Below are 14436 nucleotides of genomic sequence, written 5' to 3'. Positions count from 1 at the left end.
TGTACCTGCAACCACTTTCCCTTGTTAAATACCGGAGTTCCTTTTGTCTTTTAGTTCAGTGCCAAACAACCCATGCAGTTGTGAAGAACTCTCCTGCATTTAGCCTTTTATTTCTGTTGTCTGTGCATCACAGTACTGAAACCTAAATGTTGTTTACGTTTCACTTGCTTTTTCAAGTGGATATAGATGCTCATTTAGACGCACTGTTGTTTATTAGTTGTAGAATGTTTTGCTGTGGCTGCGTATGGATAGTGAAGTTGGAAATACCTTGAAATTAATATATTTAGTAAATGTTTAGGAAATATTTAAGGTTATATGATGAAATATGTATGACGAGGAATAATATGTGTGAATGCAAATGTTTTGTTTACTGTTTTTCTTTGCACACACACACTTATGGAAATGTATCATTGAAATGATAAAACAAACGGGAGCTGCAACTCTCTAGAATGCATCCTCGAGTCTCTCTCCCTATCCTTGTACTCTACCTGGGACTCCTGTACCAGCTCCTACCTTCACACAGTACAAAATAGGCAACCTGCCATAACAAATGCTCCTTTGAACGAACGTGGCGTGGGATACAGGTGTTCGCATGGATACGAACCTCAATTACTCCACCCTCAGTGGGGAACCTCATCCTGACTCTGCCATAGTCGGTCCCGGCACATGTGGGATGCAAGTGGAACCTTCACTGTCTCACAGCCAAGTGCAGCAAGTGCACATCCACATTTTGGGTGGAAAGAGCCACAGGGGGGAAACAGCCCCCATTCCATTTGAGAGACAATTAGGTTTTCCCCCACATAACCCAATCTCAGAAGAGATTATCCACACAACCACAGCAGTTATTTGTAAACACTCCATCCCTCTTCCTCGGAGCGTATGGAGTCCCCGACACATGAAGACCCGCCATTTCATCCGCCTCTGGAAGACACCTCACAGAGGAGGCAAACTGGGGGATCAGAGCGACGTTCTGTTGAATCTCTCAGGTCCACTAAATCATCTCATTCAATGAGGGCCACTCGTCATATCATTCATCTCTGAGCTGTGGGACTGGATGGAGTGGAGTCCCGTCAGAGGCCCTGAGTGACTCACAAGCTGCTTCTCTCACGAAATGTATGAAGCTCCTTAAAGTAGGTCAAATGCCAAATCATAGAGGACACTCAAGCTGACGAGAACTGTTGGCTCATGGACGCTCAAACACGAAGCCTTTGAAGCACGCAAGACCATAGCCAAACGGCAAGAAAGACTGCTACGGCAAGCTGAAGGGGATCTGGAGGGGATTTGGAGGAACCAACAGAAAAGTGGTGAACCTGACCCAGAGCAACAACAAAGGGTTGAGCCTCTGGGGGTGGCAGCATCATGCTGTGGAGATGTTTTTCAGTGGCAGGGACTGGGAGACTAGTCAGGATCGAGCTAAAGATGAATGGAGCAAAGTACAGAGAAATCTTTGATGATAACCTGCTCCAGAGTGCTCAGGACCTCCGACTGGGCCGAAGGTTCACCTTCCAACAGGAAAACGATCCAAAGGACACAGCCAAGACAAAGCAGGAGAGGCTTCGGGACAAGTCTCTGAAAATCCTTGAATGGCCCAGCCAGAGCCCGGACTTGAACCCCATTGAACATCTCTGGAGAGACCTGAAAATTGCTTTGCAGCGACCCTCCCCATCCAACCTGAAAGAGCTTAAGAGGATTTGCAGAGAAGAATGGGAGAAACTCCCCAAATATAGGTGTGCCAAGCTTGTAGCATAATACCCAAGAAGACTCGAGGCAGTAATTGCTGCCAAAGATGCTTAAACAAAGCACTGAGTAAAGGGTCTGAATACTTATGTAAATGTGATATTTATTTATTTATTTTTATACATTTGCAAAAATGTCCAAGAACCAATTTTTCCTTTGTCCTTATATGGGTATTGTGAGTAGATTGATGAGCAAAAATGGCTGTAACTTAACAAAATATGGAAAAAGTGAAGGGGTCTGAATACTGCTTAAAATATTTTCCTTCCTCTTTCAAAATATAATTTGGTATCGAACACCAGGCTGTAGTGCTTCAGTGCCTAAGACTTCTGTGCCACTCGGGAGGCCGATAGCACTTCTATGATGAAGATTCAAGATAAACGTGCATTTTTCACAATTTTCCATCCAATTCGCTTGATGTAAATAAAATAACGTGATTGTTCTTGAATAAGTTCCTCAAATTATTTTAGTTTTTCCTCTGACTTATTTTGTGCCTCCCTAGTACTGTTTCCATTACCATCTACCTGCACTGTTATTTCCTCTATTTCCTTTATTAGTCCAATCTCTTTTGACCTAAAATGCTTTTGTTTTAATGATGAGTATTGTATTGAGTGGCCTCTAAAAGTACATTTCAAAGTGACCCATACAAGGGGATCTGCTGTGCCTATGTTGTGCAGAAAAAAGGAAATTATGAATTATTTTTCATATTAGTTAACAAATTGTCATCCAGTAGGCTTTGATTCAATTTCCTATATCCCTGTCCACGTGGAAATTCTGTAAGAGTTATTGTGGAGGACAATTCAATGATTGTCCGATCGCATTCAGTCTCCTATTAATACTTTTTAAACTTTTGACACCAGCAAAAATGAGACGAGGAAGTAATCAAGACAGCTAGCTTGATTAGCCTCCTCCATGTAGATTTTGCTAGGTAGGGTTTTTCAGCCTCGATATATCAACTAGCTCTAATGTATCCATGATATTCGTGTTCTCCTTAAGCACATGAGGGTGATAGTTTGTAGTGTGATTTCCTTTACGATCCATTGAGGGACTTAAAACCTTATTATAATCTCCCACCATAATAATAGATGAATTTGTTACTTGTGAGTTTAATAGATTATTATATATATTTTCGAAAAGTGTGGATCATCATTATTTGGCCCATATAGATGAATTAGCCAGATCTGTTTTTGGTCCAGTAGCATATTTAAAATGATCCATCTTCCTTGAGGATCTGTTTGCACAGTTTGCACAATCGGATCAAAATTGTTGTTAATTAATATAATCCCCCCTTTTGCGTTTCTTTACCCATGAGAAAAATATATTTATTCGTCCCAGTCCTTTTTCCAGAGAACTTAATTTATAGTTGTAGAGTGAGTTTCCTGTAAACAATAGATTTGTACTCTTTCTCTTTTAGCCAGGCAAAAAAATAAAAACAATTTTTATGATCTGCTAAGCCATTACAATTATAACTTGCTACACTTATTTCCCCACTTACCATAATGATACCTAAGATTCAATTATACTTACCACAACCAATGTTTTGTAACCTTAACATCAAAAAGCACCATGATGATTGTGTCCATATAGCTGTACCACTATATTTGCACTGTTAAGTATACTGTAGCTGCAACTAGGTAGACCTCCAATTGTCCTAATATTCCACCCACCAAAACATCCCCCCATATCTAGGTCTGTTATCACTATGACCATCTCCCTGACTCATGACACACCTTTGCGTCCTAAGGCAAACCTTTGGCCGCCAATTGGTGTAGGCCAGAGAGAAATATGGGCAGATAACCTCATTCAATACTGCCACCCTTCACGCACACATTCAAAGCCCCATAGGTGTATTGCATGTCTATGAGGGTTCTTTTTAAGAGAGAACTAAACAAATAACATGGAAAACAGTCATAAAAATAAAATAATAATAATAATAATACATCATATTATAAAAAATAAGACCAGCACAATATTTTAGATGTATGCTCATATTAGGAAAGTCCTAGTAAAGGCCACAAGCATGTCAGCCCAGCCTGCTCAGTTCATTGGATCAAATAGTTTTTTGAAATTATAAAATTTTAAGAGAAAAAAAACCTTCTATAAATATCGCAGACCAGTTCTTTATGTCCAATAAAAGCACACTGCCTGTCGTCAGAGAAACGTATTATATCCTGTTATATTCTGACAAAAAGGAAGAAAGAAAAAGGACCTTGCATTTTAACAGCCAGTAAAAATGTGTCTTCGCTCTAAAAAATTAAAAAAGGTTCCTGGAGTATCTTTTAGGGGTTCTTCAAATTGACACTGTGGGGGAACCCCTATAAAGGGGTCGAAGACCCCTTTTAATGGATCCTCAAAGAACCTTTTGGAGAACCTTTTGGGGTACATTTTTAACTACGCCCCCCCCCTCTCCTATTATTCTTATTATTAATAATAATAATACACATGAACAATAACAATAACACAATATTTTAGTTGTCAATGTTTGTTATGATTTTAGCGGCAAATCAAAAAATTTCACTTATTCACTGTATCACAATTCCAGTGGGTCAGAAGTTTACATACACTAAGTTGACTGTGCCTTTAAACAGCTTAGAAAATTCCAGAAAATGATGTCATGGCTTTAGAAGCTTATGATAGGCAAATTTATTTGAGTCAATTGGAGGTATACCTGTGGATGTATTTCAAGGCCTACCTTCAAACTCAGTGCCTCTTTGCTTGAAATCATGGGAAAATCAAACGAAATCAGCCAAGACCTCAGAAAAACAATTGTAGACCTCCACAAGTCTGGTTCATTCTTGAGAGCAATTTCCAAACGCCTGAAGGTACCACATTCCTCTGCACAAACAATAGTACTCAAGTATAAACACCATGGGACCCATTAGCCGTCATACCACTCAGGGAGGAGCCACGTTCTGTCTCCTAGAACTTAACGTACTTTGGTGCGTAAAATGCAAATCAATCCCAGAACAACTGCAAAGGACCTTGTGAAGATGCTGGAGGAAACAGGTACAAAAGTATCTATATCCACAGTAAAACAAGTCCTATATCGACATAACCTGAAAGGCTGCTCAGCAAGGAACAAGACACTGCTCCAAAACCGCCATAAAAAAAGCCAGACTACGGTTTCAACTGCACATGGGGACAAAGATCGTACGTTTTGGAGAAATGTCCTCTTGTCTGATGAAACAAAAATAGAACTATTTGGCCATAATGACCATCGTTATGTTTGGAGGAAAAAGGGGGAGGCTTGCAAGCTGAAGAACACCATCCCAACCATGAAGCACGGGGGTGGCAGCATCATGTTGTGGGGATGCTTTGCTGCAGAAGGGACTTGTGCACTTCACAAAATAGATGGCATCATGAGTATAACAGTTTAACTTTAGTCCGTCCCCTCGCCCATACCTGGGCTCGAACCAGGGACCCTCTGCACACACCGACAACAGTCACCCACAAAGCATCGTTACCCATCGCTCCACAAAAACCCTTGCGGAGCAAGGGGAACCACTACTTCAAGGTCTCAGAGCGAGTGACGTCACCGATTGAAACACTATTAGCGTGCACCACCGCTAACTAGCTAGCCATTTCACATCGGTTACATGAGGAAGGAAAATTATGTGGATATATTGAAGCAACATCTCAAGACATCAGTCAGGAAGTTAAAGCTTGGTGGCAAATGGGTCTTCCACATGGACAATGACCCCAAGCATACTTCCAAAGTTGTGGCAAAATGTATGTAAACTTCTGACTTCAACTGTGTATGTGTGTGTGTGTATATATATATCATATATCATATTAAAACAAAATGTCTTTAAAAAAAAATACATCTTTCCTTGGCTTATCTACAGTAGAACAATACAAAATAGGCTATAAATTCAAATAAAGATTCCAAAGCTGGATCATGAGCCAGAGTCAAGAATGTGAGCCCTTTGGGGCCATAGTTACATTAGAAGTGACCATCCAAGAAGGCTCAAAGTCATTGGCCACAGATAAAATTACGTCAAATCACGTTATATCTACAATAGCTTTGACTGGACTGATCATGTCAACATCATCATTTCACAATCTTAGCTAGCAGTCATTATCATGAATCAAGTCTGGCAAATCATTTTCAAATCCTTGTCATATAAAGAGAAATTATAGATAAAACTGCTCATCGGCCATTGGACAATTAACATTCCACAACACGTTGAAAATCGCAAATTCAACAATGAGTTGATTGAAAGGAATCGGTGACAGTGGCTAACCGCAAACATTGCAACTGGGAAGTCAGACTGGGAAAATTTGTTTTGAACCGTCATCCAACTTGGAATTGTACATATTTTTCTTTAATGACAACATTTGCCAACAAAGGACCACCGCGCACATTAAGGTGAGTCCAAAAATGTTTTATATGCTGCTGCATAAATTCTGTAACATGCCAGGGAGATATGGTCAGCCATATCAGCTATGTTTTTAAAAAGTAATTCAACGAGGCTGAATGAATTGTTTCGCTGCCAGACAAGGCTCCGCTGATTGCCAGGTGTAGCAGTGGTAAGGATTCACTACATTGTGCTGGAAAGAAAGCTCTGCTGTTGGGACAGATTTATGTTGGCCCTAACAGTTTGAGGGCACCGCTTTTCACCGTTATAGTGTAATTAATATATTGTTTAGTGTTGTGTAGTGGCTTTGCTGGCATGCATCTAAACAAAAAAATTGGAGGGGGTGTTTGCCCCACCAAAACGTACATGCTAAAATCTCCACTGCGTATGACTCCTCCTGGCAGCTATGTTGGAATACTACTGCAATACCACCGCAATCAATTATTTGAACAACTGCTGAGTGGCTTCCCCAAGCTGCATGATAACAGTGATTTCAAACTAGTTAATTCATCACGACGGTCAATTTCTGTGCAGTGTTTGGCTGCTCTAACAAGGCAGGAAAGATAACGGATTTACAGATTACCCACAATTATGAAACACCAAGGAGATAAGACTCAAGAACTGTGAAAAAAAAGAGTTTGCCCGTCAAGACCTGAATCCACTGGTAAATATGATAGATTTTTTGTTTCTTTCAGCTGTTATGCAAACCAGGTGTTAACAAGACTAAGTTGGCCAACATTAGATAGCTAGATGGCTTATAATGATACAGGAGGCAGATGGTTTGAGCTCTGATATTTATTATTGTCAAAGGGGTAGGCAAAGGTTGGTCAGGGACAGGCAAGAGTTCACAACCAGGTCAGAGTCCAAAACAGTACAGGGCAGCAGGCAGGCGCGAGGTCGAGGGCAGACAGAATGGTCAGGAAGGTGGGCTCAGAGTCAAGACAGGCAAGTGCCAGAACCTGGAGGATGAGGAAAAACAAAGACTGGGCAAAAAAAATAAAAAAATCAGGAGCTAGGAGAAAACCGCTGGCAAACAAAACAAACTGGCACAGACAGACAGAAAACACAGGTATTTTTACACTGGGGATAATGGGGACGATGGGCAACACCTGGAGGGGGGTGGAGACAAGCACAAGGACAGGTGAAACAGATCAGGGTGTGACATAGCTTGTAGTCTAGCTATTATCCTGTATCTCTTACATAGTCAGTGCGCTGTGTGAGTTTATAGTTTTGGGGAAGCAATTTTTGTTCACCATAAAAATGCACCTTTTATAACAAAGGATTGTATGCATGTATCATCGCATTTGCAGATTAAGGTAAGCCTACTATTCCTACTGTGATGAGTAGATTGGATAGTCATAATTTAGGCTATTAATGAGCGTATAGTGACATGAGCCTATATCAGATGTTTCTTTCCTTTGCACTGGAAAATTGTGGCCTTTGATAAACATTTAATGAAATTCTTCTACACTTTATATGACAATCTTTTTTGAATACGACAATAGACTAGACCTACTTTGCTGACACTGACAACAGATCAATAAAAACAACCTTGTCTTGATTGCAACCATGTAATCTAGGCCTACTGTATGATAACGGGTGACTGCTAGAAGGGATTTCGTTTTATTTTAGCTAACCCTAACTCTTAACCTAAGTCTCATAACCTGCTACGAAAATTAAAATCTGCAGCAACATCCATTTCTCCTTTTACTACTTTGTCCTTTTCCAGATAAGAAAGGAGACATCCCTCAGTTATACAATGTGGTTGCCATATGCTGTGTTTTGGTCAATCTGAATGATTCTGTTGTGCCATTTGAGTAGAGAGCACCTTCACCTTGTCGTCGTGACAAAAGTGCCCCCTTAAATCATATGAATATATAAAATGTAATTTGGAACATGTATACTGAACAAAAATAAATGCAACATACAACAATTAACAATTTTACTGAGTTACAGGTCATATAAGGAAATCAATCAATTGGAATTTCATTAGGCCCTAAACAATGGATTCCAGGCTGCTAAGGGGAGGACCGCTCATAAATGTCTGGAACTGAGTGAATGGCATGGCATCAAACATGGAAACTGTGTGTTTGCTGTATTTGATACCATTCAGCTCCAGCCATTACCACGAGCCCATCCTTCCCAATTTAGGTGCCATCAACCTCTTGTGCTGGGAATACGGATATGCATCCGTTGGTCACAGATAAAGGTAAGGGCGTGGATCAGTAAACCAGCCAATATCTGGTATGTCCACCATTTGACTCTTGCAGCATGACACCACTCCTTTACATGGAGTTGATCAGGCTTGATTATGGAATGTTTTCCCAACTTCTCTTCAATGGCTGTGCGAAGTTGCTGGATATTGGCGGGAAATGGAACACTGGTGTACACGTAGATCCAGAGCATCCCAAACATGCTCAATTAGTGACTTTTCTGGTGAGTATGCAGGCCATGGAAGAACTGGGACATTTTCAGCTTCCAGGAATTGTGTACAGATCCTTGGGACATGGGGCCGTGTATTACCATGCTGAAACATGAGATGATGGCAGAGGAATGGCACGACGATGGGCCTCAGGATCTCGTCAAGGTATCTCTGCATTCAAATTGCCATAGATAAAAAGCAATTGTGGTCATAGACCGTAGCTTATGCCTGCCCATACCATAACCCCAGTGCCACCATGGGGCACTCTGTTCACAACGTTGACATCAGCAAATGACTCCCCCACACAACACCATACACGTGTGCACGGGTGCATTGCAACTGCCCGTAAGGCAAATGCCATCATATTGTAGCTGTGGATCCCAACTCCGGTCCTCGTGTACCACCAACAGTAGACATTTTTATTGTAGCCCGAGACAAGCACACCTGATTCAACTAATCAGGCCTTCAATGAGTTGAATCAGGTATGTTTGTCTGGGGTTGCAACACAAATGTGTGCTGTTGGGAAGGTACTCAAGGACTGGGGGAAAAAGTGACAATCTAAACTAATTGGAGAGCTTACAACTGAACAAAAAGCTAGTGTTTATTTGAGAATACAACACAAACGCAGACAAATTAGAGACCAATTCCCTTCCCCTCTTTATTGCGCCTGTTCATCTTGAATAATAGTTAACAATTAACCCTCTATTCTAAGCCCTGTTTGGTGGGGGGATTATTTAGCTATTTGATTTTGAATGATTGGATGAAACACTGCATTTAGCCAACACATTGAATAGCATCTTAGTAACCAGTAGGCTATTAGTAAAGCATAATTTCAGTTGAACAAAAAAAGTCCATACCAGAGGTGACCAACCTTGCTCCACTGATCCCTGATCTACTGGGTGAGCAGACTTCTATTGCAGCTCAGCAATGGCACACTTAATTGTCAACTAATTTGGTTTGATAAATTGAATCAGGTGTTAGTGCTGGGCTGGACCAGAATCCAGAACACCCAGCAGGGTTGACCTGATCCAGTTTAATATGTTTACACATTGTGTGTGACTTTTTAAACTCCATTTTTGTTAACAAAATGTCCTAACATAGGTACGCGTATGACCCATTGTATACAAGGATGCACTCTTATTCTCTCAGGGCATTCATTGGGACATATTCCTCTGCAGACAGGGTTTCATAGCTCTCTGTATCTGAGGACAGAAAACATCACAAAGAAACAGGGTGCATTATACTCAAATTAGACAGCACTGAAAATGATGTTGCTATATCTCTCTGTCCTCAGTTTTTCTCGCTAACACTAGGGACTGGAACTGGAGAATATTTTCATAATGTCCTCAGACAAAGGTACCTGCAATATTCAGAGTAGCCTACTCTATGTTCTCTGACAGCCGGAACAGCTAGCTAATCCTTTCACCTTCTTCCATGGCTGTTCGCTAGCTACCTAGCTACAAATGCATTTCGAGTTACAATTATACATCACGATAACTAGCTAATATGATGTTAGCTAGCTGGTGTTATTTAACTCACTTAGCTAGCTATACAGTATGCAAAGCTATCTAGCGAACATTACGTTCGCAGCTGATTTGAGTTAGCCTGAACACTAAGTTCTTGTAGCTAGCTAGATAATAATACATATTTTCTAAATATATTTACTTACTTGAATAGGATCTCCCACTGTTTACACTTGCTGGGTCCTTTAGGAAAAACTAAATAATGGGGTAATCTTCAACGTTTCTGGTGGTAGCAAGCCATGTGGACGATTGGAGGACTTCTGCCAGACTGACTCTGGTCTTCCAACATGGCGCCTGGTGTGGTCCTAGGTGATTTGTGATACAGCCTCTATAACGTTACAGTTAAAGTAGTAGGAATGCTAACGTTAACCGTCTCAATGCTTCTTTTTTTTTTAAGAGTTGTGACCGGTGATTGAATTTGCAAGTTCACTGTTAGACATGTAGCTACAGTAGGTGTTGCAATCTATTGGGAAAGTCCCAACTGATAGTGTTTTTAGATAATACTGCAGCAAGTCTACACAATATTCTGCATAATGATAGCGAACCTACACAGTACACCATAATGTGACAGATACAATTAGCCTTCCAGTGGGCATTGCTAGAGATTTCCTAACAACGTAATCTATGTTTCCAATGATTTGAATAATGCCTAGAAGTGCCCATAATGTTGTCATTGAATAAGGCTTACAAGTTGAATTTGTATAATAGATCATCAAAGGTGTAAAGCTAACTATTTGTACATTTGCCTCGTGTTTCTGTGTCAGACAGACTGGCGGTGTTGTGCGAGTACATCCTACAGTTTGGAAAATAACATGGCAAGTCTTTCCTGTGGCTTCTGGAGAATGATTTGGGATAGACCTTGTACCTCCATCAAGAAGGTTGAACAGGAGGGGAAGACTAGGCAGTTCAACCCAGTGGGTGACAGAAAGGACATCCTAATGTCCTTCCTCCAGTACTTGAGGAGCTTTCAAGAGATTGAGGACCATCTGAAGTACAAGTCACTAAGACCAGCTACACCTGTTGTGACCTCAGAGGATGAGAACTTTGTTGGTTTTGGGAAACAGTCCAAAAACACCTGGAGGGAAATTTGGAACACCAGGGCTGATGGGTATGCTAGCTTTATCCTTAGTCAGAAGTGTGTGTCAGGCACACATTCACTAACTACAGCAGTCCCTGTTGAAAAAGCAAAGCCAGGTAACAACTGCCCCTGTTCCACCTCCAACATCATCTGGCACAGAAGCCCCAACCCCAACCCCCCCTTGCCTATGATCTTCCAGGTCAGTTGGTAACAAAAATATAGAAAACTATTGGTTTACTTTAATATGACATGCTATTTGTAATGACGTCTTTGTTTCATTTCACAGTAATGGATGAGGATTTGGAAAAGGAGATGTTGGGTTTGTCCCCATCTATATTCCAGACCTAGCTGAGTGAGTGTACTAATACTTTAAACTCATGCCAATCATGTCCAGATTAGTAATTTATTTAATTGTATCTACTGCAATGATAAATGCACATGTTAACTGTGATTTCAGGTACACCAGCAGCAGCCGTTGGAGCGCCAGCTTACCCTAGATCTTACATTACAGAATGTGAGGCCCCCTGCCCCTACCAGAGCAGAGCAGGGTACAGTGCTGCCTCAAGGTATGACATACTCTGCCATGTAATTCATCTACACTGATCTTTTTTGGTTTAACAATAAGTTTCATATTTATTTTGTATCTTGTAGCTCTGAAACACCCTGCTTCTCCAGCACACCCTGCAGCCACTCTCCCACCGCCACCACCCACACAGCCTGCAGCCTCTCCCCCTTATGTCCTGCCTTGTCTCCACGGTTGTCCCAACCCCCAGGTAGTCTCTTCTGGAGTAGGAAGGCATAGGGTGATTATTGGCACCAGTGGCCAGTACTATGCTGTAGCCTTCCATCTTAGCTGCGAGGTATGCAAAAAGTACTGGTTTGCTGACAAACCTCAGGGCGTTTCAGCAAAATCTTGCCAGCCTTCCTCGGCCTTATGGTTATCTGCAAGACGGTGATGGATGAGCTGAGACATTCCGGCAAGTCATCCAATGACATGGTCAACCAGGTGACAGAGACGCTGCACCTGAAATATGAGGGTGCCCACCTGGCCTACCTGCTCAGTGTGCAGAACCACAGGGATGCTGAGGCGGGGCTGTATGGACAGAGGACCATCACAGGGCTCCTGAGACGGGAGGACTCACCTGCTCCGTTTGGAGGCTATGAAGATGCAGATAGATGGCTGGTGTGGAGTGTCTGTGTCTTCACACTACCTGACTGATTTCCTCCTACAAGAATACCAACAGCAGGAGCCAGCCCTCATCCAGCTCTACATGGCACCTTCCGACAGGTATTCAGGTCTGACCACACCCACGAAGTGGCCAGAAAGGTGACATTGTCATCTGGCACCATGTCATCCTATGTGATGATGAATGAGAACTGGATGATCCTGTCCTGGGTTATGCTGCAGTCGGAGAGTGAGCAGTCCCTGGAGGCTACCAAAGAGGTCCAATCACTACAGCGCTGCTGGCATTGGGCTATTTAAGCTCTGAATATCATCTACCAAACCTAACAGGATTTATCCTGAACATATTTGCAATGTGTTTCCACAGTGGGAAAAGCAGAAGTATTTTCTTTTTTGCTATGATCAGCTCATGAAAAATTGTTATGTCAATATTTTTTTTTCTCTGTGTAAATAGGGACTGCTGTGCTGCATTCTGAGTCCCGGACTCCCAGCCTCATGAGCATCTCCTGTGGGCTGCCTGAACGACCACAGAGGCTATAGTGGCAGAGGTCACATCTGAGAACTTGGCTAACAACTGTGCCTCACGGAGCAAGTTCAACAAGGACATCAATGTCAAACTGGACTTGTTCCACTGCATGCAATGGTTCGCCAGAGAGTTTCTCTCAGAACACCATCTACTATATAGCGCCTCCTGCAAGCTCCTGTCCACAGCCTTCATGTAACGGCTGTCTTGGGTGGAAGAAGGAGAGGACCAAAGCACAGCGTGGTTAGTGTTCATCTTTTTACAACTGAACACTTCAAAAATACAAAACAACAAAGTGACAACCGAAACAGTTCTATCTGGTGCAGACACACAAAGACTGAAAATAACCACCCACAAAACACAAAGGAAAACAGGCTATATACATATGGTTCTCAATCAGGGACAACGATAGACAGCTGCCTCTGATTGAGAACCATATCAGGCCAAACACAGAAATAGAAAATATAGAAAAACTAACAGACAGCCCACCCCAACTCACGCCCTGACCATACTAATTAAAGACAAAAAAAAGGAATAAAGGTCAGAACATGACACTTCACTGTGGCAGGCCAGGCTGACCTGGATAATCTGAAGGTCTACGCCTTCTATGGGATTGTCCCTGCTAACCCCACAAAGCAGCAAATCTGAAAACAGTAATTTCTTTACTTTGAGGTTTACTTTAAACCAAAGGCATATTTATGACAGTGTTGGAAAACAATCCTTTGTACAAATAAAATGCAATTCATTTACATTCAAATACTTTTTATTTTTTAACATTAAACAGACCTTAAACAACTATTCAGCATTGTTGCATGAAGAAATGTTGTGTTGATGGGTGCTTTTATTGCCCTACCTCACAAAATATGGATGCATTGCTCTGAAGATGCATTCAGTTGTCCCCGAGCACTTGCAAAGTACTGTATGTCACAGAAGCAAATGGCAGTTAAAATACTGAATTTAAATAGCAATACATTTAGTTGTTAAATTGTGCACCCATATTTCCATGAAGCCACCATAATTCAATCAATATAGGCTATGCAATATATGATTATTTTTCATGCCTCGTGTTCAATGAGTACAGCAAGCTAGCGGTCAGGCTGATCTTCAGCTAAATTTAGGCCAAAACGGATGGACTAAATACTATTTTGGGGTGAAATAACGGCTGTGACTGACGGAACTGATGTCGCCCATAATTTGACGTTGTGTGCTGAGTGGTTTAAAGATGTACCTACTGCTGAACCTCAGGTCAAAATAATTCTGTCTATGCAGGACCTGGAGATGTAAAGAGTGATTTCTGCCCTGGGAGAAAGCTGTCAAGTCCTGTCTGGAGTCTTACTGGGGCATTCCATCCAGGTTTGGCTCAAAGATAGAAATGATCAGTGGCGATTTTAGTATGTAAATCTTGGTGGGGCGAAAAAAAAAAAAAAGAAAAGTGGATTGCATGCCAGCAAAGCCACAACACAAAATAATACATTAATTGCACTATAACGGTGACAAATGGTGCCCACAAACTGTTAGTGCCTACATAAAGCTGTCCCAACAGCAGTCCCAACACCTTACAACTGCTACACCTTTGAGAGACTAGTCAAGGACCATATCACCTCCACCCTACCTG

This window comes from Oncorhynchus tshawytscha, linkage group LG24 (genome assembly GCF_018296145.1).
Source record: "Oncorhynchus tshawytscha isolate Ot180627B linkage group LG24, Otsh_v2.0, whole genome shotgun sequence".
In the NCBI taxonomy this organism is placed as follows: Eukaryota; Metazoa; Chordata; class Actinopteri; order Salmoniformes; family Salmonidae; genus Oncorhynchus; species Oncorhynchus tshawytscha.
Note: the sequence above shows the minus strand (reverse complement) of the source record.